Here is a 16,945-nt window from a genome sequence, read left to right as displayed (position 1 = left end):
AACTGTCCACGTTCGACAAGTGCACAGGATTATTGATATCTGTGAGTTTTGAATCAAAGGAAACTGTGGGCTGAGTGCTTCAGAACTGAATTTTGACTTAGAAGAAGCCACACGACGCGCCAAGCTGTTAGGAGACGATTTCATGGTGCGAATCTCCATTTCTGACGACGGTAGCGAGCACCACGTACGTCGTATACCACAGCACCATGGACTCCGTTACAGATGGGCAAAAAATTATGTAAAATGGATGCCCCAGGATTTGCGTTGTGTGTTGTTTACTGACAAAACGCGGACATGTTTGTACCCTGATAATCGTAGACAACGTGTTGGAAGACAACCAGATAATATAAAATGCCTCCAGCACAGTGTCCTACGTGTGCAACAAGGCGGTAGCCGAGTGATGCTCTGGGATAGCACTGCATGGTGCCACCGTACACCTCTCGGGATTGTTGAGGCCAGTCTCACTGCTCAGCGGTATAGGGACGAAATTCTGCAACCAAACATTTTGGTAAAAATGGTAAACCGCTGTTCTCGTGAACACGTTCCTTCAACATGCGAGGATCACGAGAATAAAGTGGCCTGCCTGTTCCCCTGACATGTACTCAATCGAACATGTGTGGGGTCGATTGAGACGAACTGCTTTTGAACGTCGACGCAATTTGGACCAGGGATATGTCACGATAGGATTCAAGCCTACGTCAGAGCAAGGGGACGTTCCACCGCGTATTGATGTTGCTCAGGAGTGCTATAAACCCCACCCCCACACCCCACCCCCAGCACCCCATGCAAACAGACGACTTTGCCGTTAAACAGATGTATTTCTTATTTTAGTCTGTGAACTGGACACATTGCAAATGTGAACCAATTCTTTTGTGCCATTTATTTCAGAATAAAAGGATGATGCAAAACTTATGTTGATGTTTGTATGAAGTACTTGCTCGGCCAGAAATGATCCGTGAACAGTTCAGTTCTACACTGCCTGACAAGAAAAGTGAAGCGCTCAGAAGGGGAGGAGGAAACAAAATGAATCTGCGCGGGTAGAGAGGATATGTGATACTGTTTCAGTGATTACAAAATCGAGTCAAATTTACAAACAGCTTGTCAGTATGAACCCCCTTATCACTATGACGTTTCCCCAATTCAAGCCTAGATGTATGCCCTGGTTCGTTTGGGAATTGTGTAATAAAGTTGTTGTACCTTCTCCTGAGACAAGCAGGCTTACAATTATTGTAACTAGTACTTGATAACCTAAATACTGGCACTGGGACAGCGCGCTGGTCTCGCACTCGTTCTACCACGAGCAGAGCTGGGGTCACAGGAGAACCACAACATCACGCTGACAGTTCATGGGGACGAGTGCTATGGCAGAGCATTGTCCGTTTGAAAAATGGCACAAGAAACATTCACATAAGACGCAAGATGGCCGTGAGGTTAAGTTGTGCCTTCAGAGCTCACTTAGTCACTAACAGCCGCGATGTAAAATCATACCCAATGGCTCCCCACACGACGACGTCAGGATTAACACTGCTTCGCCTCCCCAAAACATTGGAAGAATAGGACCTCTCCCCCGGTCGTCGACAAAAAAATGGTTCAAATGGCTCTGCTGTGGTCATAAGTCCCCTAGAACTTAGAACTACTTAAACCTAACTAACCTAAGGACATCACACACATCCACGCCCGAGGCAGGATTCGAATCTGCGACCGTAGCGGTCGTGCGGTTCCGGACTGTAGCGCCTTTAACCGCTCGGCCACTCCGGCCGGCTGGGCGTCGACATTCTCGCCGACAGTGTTCATTTAGGGTAGTGCAGAACCGCGATTTATCCATGAACACAATGCGACATCATTCATTAGAAGTCCATACTTCCCAGTCATTGTACCACACGAAACGCAGCTGTTTTTGTTGTGTTGTTAATGGCAGCCTTCGCCTGGGGTGGTAGTTCACTAATTCGGCTGCTGCTAGTCTGCGACCAATGGTATGTGATGACAGAAAGTAACAGGGTTAGCAGGCGCAGTGGCGATGTGGTTACGATGAGTTAGGTGCACAACACGTTGAAACTCTCTTGTGGTCAGACATGGTCGACCGGAACCTTGACAAGTATGTTAGCCCTCGCGTCCCCATAAAATCCTATATCGACTTAACGACACATCCAAATGCCTTTCTAACCTCGATTTTGCACTATTCGACCAGGCAGTCAAATGGGGATCCGCAATAAGGCCCCTTTGACTCTTTGTCAGGTGCTGAGAACCTCGTCTCACACGAATATGAGACGTTACCGTGTCCTTCAAGGTATCATTTAACTTCTGATGCTGTTCACGCATCTTATATATCCCACCAGGCTTGGTAACAACACTACACACGAACAACGCTATTGCACTCTGGTGGCTGTCCTACCTCTCACACAGAATTGCAATTCTAATCGACCATGTCTTCTGGGTGCTTCATTTTTTATTGTCAGGAAGTATTCATGTATAATTCTGGTATTCATATTTTTATATTTGTATTTAATTCAGGTGGAAAATTCGGAACTAAGGACATTAGTATAAATTCCTCGTAATGCGCAAACTACCGTCCATTAATTAACAAAATGAAATTCCTCAGTTTGGCAGGAGATGCGACTCAGATTTGGAAAATAATTAAAAATTAAAATTTATCATACAATAACTTTCTTAATTCAGCAATTCTATTTTTCCGTTATCTCATAACAACGTACATATGTGATCATTTGCTCATTCCTCACTGTTAAATAACGAGAAATAAACTTGTGGAAACTACCGGTTTACTTCATAGCCTTATTATTTCTTCGATTCACTACTACAGTACTATCAAACAAATCGGTCGCCTATTGTTTTGACTTCCTTCTCGCTTGACGGATAAACTATTCTTCCATTCGCGGCCTGCGACCTTTGAACTTTTGCCGCCTAGCGCTACCGTTCTTTGTAAGTAAGCCTTCTCTGGCTTTAGTCATGAGAAGAGTGAGTTACCATTTCTCCAAAGGCATTCAGACACCTAACTGAAACTATCTCGAGCAGAATCCGGCCGTCATAAAGGCGAAGGGTGGCAAACCCCATATTAACTTCAGCTAATAGTTGTCCGGATACTTTTGAACACAAAGTGTATTCTTACAGGCTTGTGAACACTACTGTTGTCGTCTTGGAAGAGGGTGCAAAAGTTGACAGCTGATGGGGAGAGGGCGGGCGGGGAGGGGTGGGGGCGCAGCATGTGACGCAGGCTAATAGGAACGACGCCGGAAAAAAGTGGCAGCAAACCTGGCCCTGCTGTTACACCCAACTACCATTGACAGAGAGCAGTACAGGGGAAACCAAAGTAGCGCATAGCGCTACCGCGTCGATCGTACTGACACCTTTATGACGGACGCTAACAGAAACGCTGGTGCCTAGCAATTGCATTATACCCGCTACTGACACAACTCTCCCCTTGCTAGATCAGTCGTAGATGGCAAGTAAGTCCACCTAATGCCGTTGTTACCCGTCCAGACCGTCGCATGGGTTTATTTTCCCATGGCGCTTGCCATGGCAGTGTTTTTCCTCTGCTCTTAACTCTGTTTTGAAAGTTTCTGTCTAAAATCTGGGCTCATAGTACAGGATGATATCACCAATACGTGCAAACAACATCACAGACCCGTATCCTGTATCTCCTCGACTGAAATACTAGCCCTTTGCAGAGATGACTTTTTGCGAAGATCACAATACTAATGCGGTCCTATTGGGATTCTACTCTTTAAAAAAAGCTTGCTCATCACGGAGAGTTACTTTAGGATCCTTTTACCACCACTGTTCTTATTTGTTGTAACATTGATGTGAGTGGTACTGTACATAGTTCCCTGTAGACTAGTGGATGTCAAACTTTTTAGCTCAAGAGCAAATATTGACAAACTGACATTGTAGGGTGACACCTTACGCTGCAGAAGTAAATGGTGTGCGGAAGGAGGGGGTGGGGGTGGTGGTGGGGGGTTGTGTAAGGCGGCCACTCAAAGAGAGGTTCAATTTTCACCAAAAGATGGTTATTGATATAAGCTTACCACTTACACAGTCACCGAGCGAGGTGGCGCAGTGGTTAGCACACTGGACTCGCATTCGGAAGGACGACGGTTCAATCCCGCGTCCGGCCATCCTGATTTAGGTTTTCCGTGATTTCCCTAAATCGCTCCAGGCAAATGCCGGGATGGTTCCTTTGAAAGGGCACGGCCGACTTCCTTCCCCATCCTTCCTTAACCCTATGAGACCGATAACCTCGCTGTTTGGTCTCTTCCCCCAAACAACCAACCAACCAACTTACACAGTCTAAATCTACGTATTAAAAGGTATTACATCATTTTTATGGGAAAAAGAAAATAATATATTGGAACTACATGTCTTTTTTACATGGCCAGTGCCATCGCAACAGTATCTCATTTTCGTTCTTCTGATTATCTGGCGTATCTTCCAGACATCTTCACGACCTACTATCTGGGAGTATGCCAAATAGCTGCAGCAGACAATTTTCAGTCGTACTTTTGCATTAGGCCAAATATAACAGGAATGAGACGGTTTTAAATAATATGAGGTAATTTATTCAAAATTACCACGAAAGGATAGAATGGCGAATGATAGCTTTGTATATAAAAGGGATTAGAAGTCAGTTTTATCTATTGCATTACTTGTGTTTTTTAAAAGTAACTAGCTGCTGTTTGGGTAAACACCTTGGTCACTTTCCAGAAAAATGGTTCAAATGGCTCTGAGCACTATGGGACTTAACATCTGTGGTCATCAGTCCCCCAGAATTTAGAACTACTTAAACCTAACTAACCTAAGGACATCACACACATCCGTGCCCGAGGCAGGATTCGAACCTGCGACCGTAGCAGTCGCGCGGTTCCCGACGCCTAGAACCGCTCGGCCACCGCGGCCGGCGGTCACTTTTCCGAACGAGTAGTCTTGCCACTTTTCCCGACCGGACACCATGTTGGCATTAGTGATCCACAGAAGATCCTAACAAACTGAAAGAAATAACAAGGAACTCCGTTTGTTGGCCCAAAGACTTTGTTTAAACATCGATGTTGTAAAAACTTATTACTGTCCATACAAGTGAAATAATAAGAATAACATAAATGGCATATCTTACATCAGACGACTCAAAATGAATAAAAAGTTTTTAATAAGAAAAAACGAAACAAGCTTCCTCTGTCAATCTCACCGACAACAATGGCGATGTGTATTAGAACTAGTGTTACCCATTCTCAGCAGGCAGCAGCGCTTTTCAGGGTAAAAAATGTGCAATGGCCACTTTTCCCGTCCTGGCGATGTTACTACACCTTCCCTTACCCATCTTACCATTAATTGGTAACAGTATGTCATATTAATTAATAACAGTAACTGAAATATGAGAGGCCGGCCGAAGTGGCCGTGCGGTTAAAGGCGCTGCAGTCTGGAACCGCAAGACCGCTACGGTCGCAGGTTCGAATCCTGCCTCGGGCATGGATGTTTGTGATGTCCTTAGGTTAGTGAGGTTTAACTAGTTCTAAGTTCTAGGGGACTAATGACCTCAGCAGTTGAGTCCCATAGTGCTCAGAGCCATTTGAAATATGAGACACGATCAAAAATGATTGTTAAAAGTTTTGAATGTCATTTTTCTTCTACTCGTTGAATTGTATTACGACAACCTTAATTTGATTTCATATTACTTGTTATAAACATTTACTGATGTACCATATTTGAAGATGGCCGTCCCTATAATGCGTATGCACGAATTCGTGTTACTTCCGTATGGCATTTATGTCATATTAGCTGATCGGTACGAGATCCGCGCGCTCGTGAATTGTCGGCATCGGAAGACTAACAATAAAATATTCCCGTTCTATTAACCTCGCAGTGGCCGCGTTACTTACCACTCTGTCCATGAGGTAGGCGGCAAAGTTTACTTAACTCACAGCCGAATTCATCGACGTCAATTAAAATTGAGCTCATCTTCAAATATTACTCTCTCTGCAAGCATATTTGATTGTTATTGAGCAAGAAGAATTCAATCTTGACAAGCTTGTTAACGTTGTTTGACGTTTTAGGGATATTTGCTGTTAGTTGCGAGAAGCCTAGTATTATAAAACACGGCTGAGAACCGCGGGCCGCACGAACACTTGATTCGGGCCGCAGTTTGACGACCGCTGCTGTACACACTTGGGAGAGACCGCGCCGATATACCAACAAATTGCAAAAACACATTAATGCTTTGGTCATGGACATGTCCAAACACGATGCCTCCTTTCTGCCATTCTGTCACTTCTGCACGTCGTTGATTTCAGATAGCCGACAAGTACGTGAAACTACTTGTATGCAACGAAATCAGTTATGGAGTTTCATGTGACTAGCTGGTTCCAGTTCTGCACTATGTATAGCACTCCAGAGCAGCGAGTGTGCTCTTTTAAGGGGTGTTCAATATTATGGCCGATAAGTTTGTAAAACACTTCGAATTTTCTTTATTTCAGAGTAATGACTAATATTTCTATCAAAGACTAGACAATCAGGTAACTACATCTCCTCTTTTATTTGTGCCATTTATTCTATACACAAACTCAGCATCATCTTTCGTCATCCTCGTAACTACTACTGCAGCTTTCTGCCCACTAGTAGGGTCTCCCACAAACACCTGATTATGTAGTCGGGATGACATCTTCATCTGTATTTATAGGTGTTCTTTTATTTGCAGTGGACTTCAGTATTACATTGTACTATCTCCAAGCCTCCGTAGAATACCAACGATAGTGATCTTATGGATGCCGGCTAGTTAACGTCATACATCTCACAGAGAATACAAAAATTTTTGCGATTGTCTACGGAACCATGATCTTACGCAGGCGTGCATCTCTTCGTCCGAAGCAAATCGACAGCCACGAATGTCTTTGGAAATTTGTGGTAAGTTCTATGGGACCAATCTTCTGCTGTCATCAGTCCCTAGGCTTACACACTACCTAAACTAACTTAAATTGACTTACGCTAAGTACAACACACGCACACCCATGCCCAAGGAAGTACTCGAACCTCCGACGCGGGGAAGCCGCGCGAACCGCGGCAAGATGCCTTATAGACCGCACGGCTACCCCGCGTAGCACCAATCTCTTTCTCCAGGGCTCCAAGAATATGGAAATCGCATGGGGAGAGATCGGGACCGTATGGAGAATGCGTAAGGGCTCCCAGGTGAAACTTTTTCAGTGAACTCGAAACTTCTTTGGCAACATGTGGGCGGGTCCACCATTTCCAAGGCTGTTTCGGCTACGCTGCTGAGGTTTTACTGGGAAACCCTTAAACATTCTCCATATTCTTCCGATCTCCCCCCATCCGATTTACATATATTTGGAGCCCTGAAGGAATACATACGTGGCAGTCGATTTGCTTCGGACACCTGTCTACAGTCATGGTTTGTAGGCAACAACAAACATTTTTCCGTGAAGGCACTGACCGCTTCGTCTCACAGTGGGATTAATTTATTAACAGATAGGACGACTACTTTTAAAAAAAATAAACAATTACCTATTTTTTCCATATGTTTCGTTTTCACTTATCTGCCCCTTTTACTAAGCGACACGTAGTCCTCTGCCTGTGAAAGTGTAAAAACGATGATACATTTAATATATTAATATTAAATTATCATTGTCTTCTGGGTATTGAAACTCTATAAGCCGAATGAGATGATATTGGGCTTAAATGAGAGTTGGAACGAATGAGGTCACAGCTTGCTTAAATGATGCCGTAACACGCCAAAATTGAATATCAGTCGTAATAGCGTTTTGTCAACTTATAACAACATTTTTAAGCTCATTTGTGTCTTTTATTAGAACGCTGACTTCAGATCGCCCTGAATACACTCAAACACTACCCGCCTCTGTAGCCGAGGTCACTAACGCGCACCTGTCTGACGGCTCTCGACTCGAAGGTAAGCTGGTTTGAATCCTGGTGGTGGAAAATCTTCATTGCCAGTATTTGGCCGTCAAATGAAGGAGAGGTGATGGCATGAAGTCCCTGATTACCAATACTATCGCTACTGTCCTGGGTTAAATTCCAAACTACTCCGTAGTCTCTCATGACTTGAGGTCATGTGACACTATTGATGGAGATCAGTCCGCCGGACGGGGGTGTTAAGATCGGCAGCCTCCTTGCTGCTTTTCGAGAGGAATAGCACAACTCTCATTCTCTCTCTTTTCTTCACCCGAAACAACACGAACCCAACACTACATCATACAAGCACTCATCAGTCATCAACACGACACAGATACATACTCGGCACTTCATAACAGGTCGGAGAAATGGTTCAAATGGCTCTGAGCACTATGGGACTTAACATCTATGGTCATCAGTCCCCTAGAACTTAGCACTACTTAAACCTAACTAACCTAAGGACATCACACAACACCCAGTCATCACGAGGCAGAGAAAATCCCTGACCCCGCCGGGAATCGAACCCGGGAACCCGGGCGCGGGAAGCGAGAACAGGTCGGAGAAAGGCAACTGCGAACCACCTCCACCAGGACCTTGCCTCTGATCCCATGTGCTCATTCCTTGAGTATGGGTCTACTGTGACATATGCACTAAAAACGAAATTAACATTTACACAACTGAGATTTATAAATTATCGTCTTGATTAGGTACATTTAAATTAGTGACTATTCATTTACTGCGTTTGTATTTTGTTTTCATTGATTTACCATGAGTACAGAACGTCCATTATTTCAGTTTTCGCCGGCCGCGGTGGCCGAGCGGTTCTTGGCGCTTCAGTCCGGAACCGCGTGACTGCTAGGTCGCAGGTTCGAATCCTGCCTCGGGCATGGATGTGTGTGATGTCCTTAGCTTAGTTAGGTTTTAGTAGTTATAAGTTTTAGGGGGTCGATGACCTCAGATGTTAAGTCCCATAGTGCTCAGAGCCATTTGAACCATCAGCCGTCTTGCGAAATTCCTTGAGAACACGCTTGACCCCACACAAGACGGCAGAAGGTGACAATGTGTAATTCCCACTTTTTTCTTCCGAGCTGAGTTCCGGAAATTGGTGACACATTTTCCATAAGTCTAACTCTTTTAAGCAATCTGATGACGGAGTAGCTCGGAATCCTTCACAGGTTCAGATTCTTTCCACTAAGCACGATAGAGCTACCCACCAGATGGGGCAAAACATAATGACCACCTGCTTAACAGCGTTTTATTCCACCATTAGAACACAATACAGCAGCGATTCTGCGTGGCAATGATTCGCTGTCGTTGGCATGTTTCCGGAGATGTGTAACACCAGATGTCAGTGCTAGGTCACACAAGTCCCGTAAATCACGGGCCGATCATTTATGGACGCTGAATTGGTGCCCGATAAGCGTTCCAAATTTGTTTCATCAGGTTTATAACACGGGCATATGGCGGCCAAGACTACCACTGTAGTACGATTCTGGCCTTGTCACGGGGACAGTTGCCCTGCTGGAAGATGCCATCGCCGTTGGAGGAGATATCAAGCGTGAATAGATGTGAATACTACGTAATAATGTTCATGTTGTCTACAGCTGTCACAGTGGCTTTGATACCAACTACGAGGCCCATGGAAGTCCGGGTGAATGCCGCACATAGCATAATACTGTACTCACCGGAGAGCGTCGTGGCGCGTCCACGTTTCGAGCAGATGTTCGCTGGATAACGTTGTATCCGGAGACGACCAACGATCTGGTGTAACAAGACACGTGATTCATCCTTCCACCAGACAATTTTCGATCGATCCACGGTCTAATACCGATGACCGCGGCGCCGCTATAACCGTAATTGAGAATCTCGCAGGTCGACGTGGGAAATCGTAGCGGACGTCTGCTGCGGAGCGTCCTGTTCAACAATTTGCGCTGAATAGTGTGATCTGCACAAACCCGCCAGGTTAGCCGAGAGCGCTAATGTGCTGCTTCCTGGACTACGGTAGGCGCTCCGGCCCCGGATCGAATACGCCCGCCGGATTAACGACGAGGACCGAATTGTGCTGGCAAGCCTGGATGTGGTTTTTAGGCGGTTTTCCACCTCCCTCTAGGTGAATACCGGGCTGGTCCCCACGTCCCACCTCAGTTACACGACTCTCAGACATATCACACACATCCGCACTTTTCCATGATTTACACTAGATGCAGACAGATGGGGTACTCTGATTCCGCCCCGGGGGGTACGGGGTGGCGGCAGGAAGGGCATCCGGCCGTCCCTTCACATTAACATGCCAAATCCGATTTAACCATGCCAACCCCGCGCACAATACGGGACAAAGGCGCAAGCGATAGCGATAGAATAGTGTGCTCTGCACCACTTTCGCCTGCACCAGCAATGCGCTCAGTCGTCAGAGCTGCCACAGATCGCCGCCTATCCTACTTTACAGAGCAGCTCAAGCTTTTGACTTCTCCAATCTGCGATGACGCGCCCAACACCTTGTCGTCTACTTTAATGACCTTCAAAGCCTTTCGATAGATGCTCACTAATGTTCACCATGTGAACAACCGACTAGCTTCGCCGTTTCCGAGATTCCGGTACCCAGTCGTCGGACCATAACAATCTGCACTTCATCAACGTCGTTTATATCAGTGGATGACTCCACCTGCCGCTCGTATCGTTGCTAGAATGATTCCCCTTTCCTTTCTGAATTGCTGACAAACTTAGGGCGCCACGTTCCTGCAACACCACTAGGCGGCTTTCAGTCTCGCGGTGGGCAGTGGACATAACATTTTGACTCATCATTGTGTGCTAAATGTGCTATTCGAAAAAAATGTGCCATTATTCTGTAGGGTGTGACCGCAGAGGGTTGGGTTGTTTGGGGGAAGAGACCAAACAGAGAGTTCATCGGTCTCATCGGTTTAGGGAAGGATGGGGAAGGTCTGCCGTGCCCTTTCAAAGGAACCATCCCGGCATTTGCCTGGAGAGATTTAGGGAAATCACGGAAAACCTAAACCAGGATGGCCGGACGCGGGATTGAACCGTCGTCCTCCCGAATGCGAGTCCAGTGTGCTAACCACTGCGCCACCTCACTCGGTGTGACCGCAGAAAAATTCAGAGCTCACTTAACGGTTCTTATACAAGCTGTTAGGGATACAGGTACAGATATTGTGATAATTGGTACCTTAACACGTATTCACTTCAGTGTATTAGCTGTTTTCCCTCTTAGTCTAACTGTCCTCCCACAAACACATTACATAATTGACTACCTGATTTTTCCGCACGGTCATAGCTGCAGCGTGAAGTGGATCACTCCTATCCTTATAGACAATCAATTTTGCTTCCACACACCCACATTTCAATACCCGACCTGTTGCTCAGGGGAAAACAAATGTGAATGGCTTGCTTGTGCCACGGGTACGTGGCGGTAATAACCAACCTAAAAATATGCTACTCGTAATAGCTATAATTATAGGCCGCAAATTAAGTAAAGGATGTTGCAATGTCGTTCAGTATACTGTCCTCAGTCATCAGTAGAAATGTCTGCACGTATAGTCCTAAAAACCTCAATACAGTGCGCTTTGGGTTATCAAATTCTTGGCCAGGGTGCAATCAGAAATAACAGACTAGTTCAGAGCAGGCAAGCGGTAAGTAGTGATAGATATCTCATAAGATATCGAGGACAGTAGAGACGGAGTATCGCCTCTGACTAACCGAAATTGAGGAAAGATTTGTCATAGTTTTAGTCAGTAAACCATTTAGACACTTTGCTGGAGTGATTTGGGAAGACAACGGTAAACCTAAATCAGTATGACTAGACTCACTCCTCAGGAATACAACAGTCATTCTGCAGCCCCACTCGATCCCGGCAAGCAGCGTTAGGTCTCACAGGCAGTAATGTTAATGCGTCGCCCTATCACACCTTCAGTTGACCGTCTCTAATGACCTCGTTGTCGACGGGACGTTAAACACTAACCACCACCCACCACCACCACCACCTTCAGTTGAAGTAGAACAAGGGTATAAAAGTAGAGCATAATTACAAGCCGGCCGGTGTGGCCGTGCGGTTCTAAGCGCTTCAGTTTGGAACCGCGTGACCGCTACGGTCGCGGGTTCGAATCCTGCCTCGGGCATGAATGTGTGTGATGTCCTTAGGTTAGTTAGGTTTAAGTAGTTCTAAGTTCTAGGGGACTGATGAACTCAGAACTTAAGTCCCATAGTGCTCAGAGCCATTTGAACCACAATTACAACCTGAAGAAGAAAATACGTAAATGCCATTGTTGGAAATGATGTGAGTAGGGATGATAAGGTATTTATGAATTACATTCACCTAGCGATTAGCGAAGATGGCCCTAGTCACAGAATAACTGTCACAGTGCTCACAACTCTTCTGACTGAGAATAACACGAAAACTCTGCCAAAGGTCGACTGTCAAAATGGTGATTATGTTTCAGAGTACATTACAGCAAAATCATGGAGGCCCGTAAAATGAAACTGTCAGACAAATGAGATTAAAGTACTTTGGAGGGACTTAAATCCAGGTACAAGCGCAGGTTGCCCACAACTGTTTCGGAATAATACGTTTTACTAATACATAACAAATTTTACTTATACAAAATTTATTCGGTAAACTGTATTATGCTCTGCTTACAAGAAACTATAGCAACACGACGTTATACATGAACTTATTTATTTCACACCCTGAAATAAATATTAGTACGAGACAAGTTTGTATATATATGCAATAACTTTTTGTGACTCTCCATAGTTCCTAGTTTACGGTCACTATGAGCAACATGTCACGTTTTGGAAACTTATTTACGGTTATTTTAAAGTTCCTACCACTTTTCTGCTTGGACTAAGTTATACGCGCGCGCATAAATTAAAGCCATATGTGTACACAGTCACATAGTAAAATGCAGGAGTATAACATAAAATAAACGATTGGAAATTACCGTGTTCAGACAGCTGTAATCGGTTATGTGATTGTTTGTTCATACCTAATCACATTTCCGTCCCTACCTCCCTCCCTCCCTCCTTCCCTCCCTCCCTCCCTCCCTCCTCTCTCTCTCTCTCTCTCTCTCTCTCTCTCTCTCTCTCTCATGTGTGTGTGTGTGTGTGTGTGTGTGTGTGTGTGTGTGTGTGTGAGCCAGAGAGAGAGAGAGAGAAAGACAGAGTACGTATACTTGCCGCATTAAGTGTAGACAAAGCCGGATGGTTAACTCATCTAATGGAGTTTCACTCGGGCTTTGCGTTATTCACAGTTGCAGCATATTGTTTCCAGGCACTGTTAAACGGACGTCGCAAGTCAAATAGGTCACATGTCCTTTCCAGACAGCCTTCATAGCTCATTTGCTGTTGAATTTTGCTTCAGTCTTGGTGTAGGTAATTTACAACTAGCTATACCCTTAATGAATAACAAACAATTTATCCCTGATACGAGACCGCCGCACGTCATGGACACCAACTATAGTGACTTTCAAGGTTCCAGTAACGACTCCTAATGAACTTTCATGTTCTCTATTCCCGGACATCTCTCGTGTCGCTCAGGCAGTAGAGCGATGTACTGAGGAGGTTCCGAAGCCTCCGTTTGTATGTGACGCATCTTACAACACCATGCGACAAGACAGTGCCTGCATCAATACCCCTTAACCCTGAGCATCATGCGAAGTACTCCCCGACATACGCTGCCGCAATAACTTGCAGCCTCGTTGAATCATCAGCACCGAGTGTGGTGGTGTAGTCATAAAACACTGCATTCGTATACAGGACGCGTTGGTCCAAATTCCGGTCCGGTCATCCTGACTTAGGTTTCTGTGATTTCCCTAAGTTGCTTAAGGTGAATGCCCGGATGGTTCCTTCTGTACGACAAGGCTGATTTCCTGCCTCAATCCGAGCATGTGCTCTATCCCTTATGACCTCGTCATCGACGGGACATTAACCCCTAAACTTCCCAATCATCAGTAGGAGGTGCCCGAAATGAAAAGGGATGTGTTATCTTTAGCTTAACATGTGTGCAGAAAAATATAACTCAGTTTCATTTGCGGCATTCAGATTTTAAAGGAAGGACGCAATTCTTTATGCTTGTAGTTGGGACAGCATTATCTTCAATAATGAAAATATGCTATTACAGAGTACTCCACTATTTTACTGAGTAGTTAAAATGTATGAACAATAAATGTTAAACCCGCCAGTGGGAAAACACATTAGACAGAAATGAGTTCTGGAAACCTCCCCAGAATTCCGAATAGCCATGATGACCGTTGTAGCTCACAGAATGAACTCCAAAAGACACTGTAAACATTCAGTAGCATCTCTGATAGATGACCACTTAACAGCGGTAAGTCCTGCACCTTCACCATACCTCGTTTCTACTAGGATTAGAACTTTGGAAACAAGTTTCAAAATTTTACTGTTCTGTAAAGTAACATTGTGTCCGTTGCCAGCGATATGGAACCTTTACCAGCGCCTGTTGTGTTGATAGTCCGAGTGAAACACTCCACTGTCCGACGAATCTCTCTAAAAGTTCCGCAGCGAATTCCATGAACTGCTTCCTTCAATTTAGGAACTAAGTTGAAGTCAGAATGGCTAAAGTCTAGAGAGTGTGTTAGGTGTACAGTACTTCCCAGTCACTTGATCTAACAAATCAGTCACAACTTTACGCCATACGAGTCCGATAATTGCCGTGCAAAATGATGGGCCGGTCCTGCAGAAAGTGTCGCTGTTTCTCTCTGCTGTTCATTTTTGGAATACAGCCTGTGACCATCTTACAGAAAGAAGCAGCGAAACTTTCTGCAGGACCCGCCCATCATTTTGCACGGCAATTATCGGACGCGTATGCCTGAAATTGTGACCGAATTGTTCGATCGATGGGGCACGGAAGTGCATAACCACTCACCACAGTCCACGGACATATGAACTTTTGACTTCAACTTGAATGCAAAACTAAAGGAATCACTGCATGACATTTTCTTCAGAACTGTTAAAGAGATTCGTCAGTCAACAGATCGCTCCACACGAACTATCAACACAACCGGCGCTCCTAAGGGTATCTTACTACTTACACATCACTGGCAGTCGGTTACACACAGTGATGGTGACTACACTGAAGATCAGTAAAACTTTTAAACATGTATCTATCTTGTATAAGTTGTAAATAAATAGTTACGGCTATTAAAGTTCCAACCTTCGTAATATGTTCAAATGGCTCTCAGCACTATGGGACTTAACTTCTAAGGTCATCAGTCGCCTAGAACTTAGAACTACTTAAACCTAACTAACCTAAGGACATCATACACATCCATGCGCGAGGCAGGATTCGAACCTGCGATCGTAGCGGTCGCGCGGTTCCAGACTGTAGCGCCTAGAACCGCTCGGCCATCCCGGCCGTCTCGTAATATGTGTTGTTGATGACATTGAGATAGCGAAGCGAGTAGATGAAAGTAGGAGCCAGCAAACAGTCTGCTCCTCTCAAACAGCCCCAAAGGAACGGCCGAGTACATCGACCTCATCCGACACACAGATCATCATCAACTGTGTCACATGCCCTCATTCAAAGACCGAGTGAGAGCGACGTGATGCACTGAAAGAGTGCGATATTTCGTTATCGTATGAGTCCCTGCGTGTGGACAAGAAAGGGTAAGACTTTTTGCCTCTAGTTTGAGAAATTTGTAAAATATATTGTCATAAATAATTCACGAAATAATTACAGAATAGTGTGCTAAACTGAAGGGAGAAAGTAACTTACGCGAGATGTATCATTAAGAATCAACATAGGTCGATAAAGATTAGACGATACACACAAAGAATTACTACAACATAGTACAGAAACTGACAGAAGGAAATACGCAATGAGACGAACAGAAATGACACTTTTAATCAAAGACAATGAATTGAAATGACCGTATGGGATTGATGGCTGGGAGTCCACATCGGGGAAGTTCGACCGTCGAGTTGCAAGTTTTTACAGTTGACGCCACACTGAGCGATTTGCAAGCCGATGATGATGAAATGATGCTGAGGGAAACACAAGATCCAGTGCCCAAGTGGAGAAAACCACAGACTCGGCCGAGATCGAACCCGGGACCGCTGCACGGCAGTCAAACGCGCCGACCACTTTTTTTTTTATTTTGTTCATTATTGTTCATTGCATTTGGTCGGGGCGAATGACACCCGTTCAAGTTCATCGTAGATCCTTTCACTCTGTTTTCCTGTTACAGAGGACAGCGAACCGTTCGACTGAACACGCTGAGCTACCGTGCCGGCCTATTCAGCTAAGGGGATGGACTATTCGAAGACAATAATTACGTAGCAGCCATCGCGATTTATGATGGACCGCTGGACATTACAAAATGTGGGACATGATACTTAATAGGATGTGTGATCACCATGAATGGCACTGCATGTATGAAACATGCTCCCATGTTGGCCACAAGGTTGACAAGGACTTCTTGAGGAAGGGCATTCCATTCCTCTACCACCACGATCGATAAATGGTGAATGGTCGTTTGTGCATGTGGGCGTGCAGAAATACGTCTCTCCAACGCGTTCCACACGTGCCCGATGGGATTTAAGTCGGTGGAACGAACAAACCAGTCCATTTGCCGAATATCCTCTCGTTTCAAGAGCTCCTGCACCTTGCGTAGTTCGATTCGGTCTCTCATTGTCAACCATAAAAGTGAAGCCACGGCCGAATGCACCCGCGAAATGATGCACACGGTGCTTTTACCGTGTTGAAATATTTGGAGGTAAGTACACACACGCAACATTATGCCTCCTCACACTATAACAGCTGTACCACCAAAACGATCAAGTTCGACAATGTTCCGGGTGCTTTACGTATCCTCATATAGCGAGAGGTTGCCAAGGGTTTGGATTAATGTTTGGGCCGGAGCTACTGGTGGTAACTTCACTGGGTCTTCATTCTCATTTCCAGATCAAATGAACACAATTATTTACAATTTTTCCAAATGTAGTTGGACAATATTGTTGGAAGACACGACTCTACACTTGCGCCGAAGGA

The 16,945-nt window shown here is 45.0% G+C and overlaps 1 long non-coding RNA gene across 1 annotated transcript in view; it reads right to left on the bottom strand.

Moving 5' to 3' along the window:
• The window catches only part of LOC124721757, a 436,081-nt gene that overhangs the window by 18,386 nt on the left and 400,750 nt on the right, over positions 1-16,945 (bottom strand). The window lies entirely within an intron of this gene.

Source organism: Schistocerca piceifrons, chromosome X (assembly GCF_021461385.2).
Source record: "Schistocerca piceifrons isolate TAMUIC-IGC-003096 chromosome X, iqSchPice1.1, whole genome shotgun sequence".
Classification (NCBI taxonomy): Eukaryota; Metazoa; Arthropoda; class Insecta; order Orthoptera; family Acrididae; genus Schistocerca; species Schistocerca piceifrons.
The sequence above is the reverse complement of the archived record's forward strand: the minus strand, read 5'-3'. Positions and strand labels throughout refer to the sequence as shown.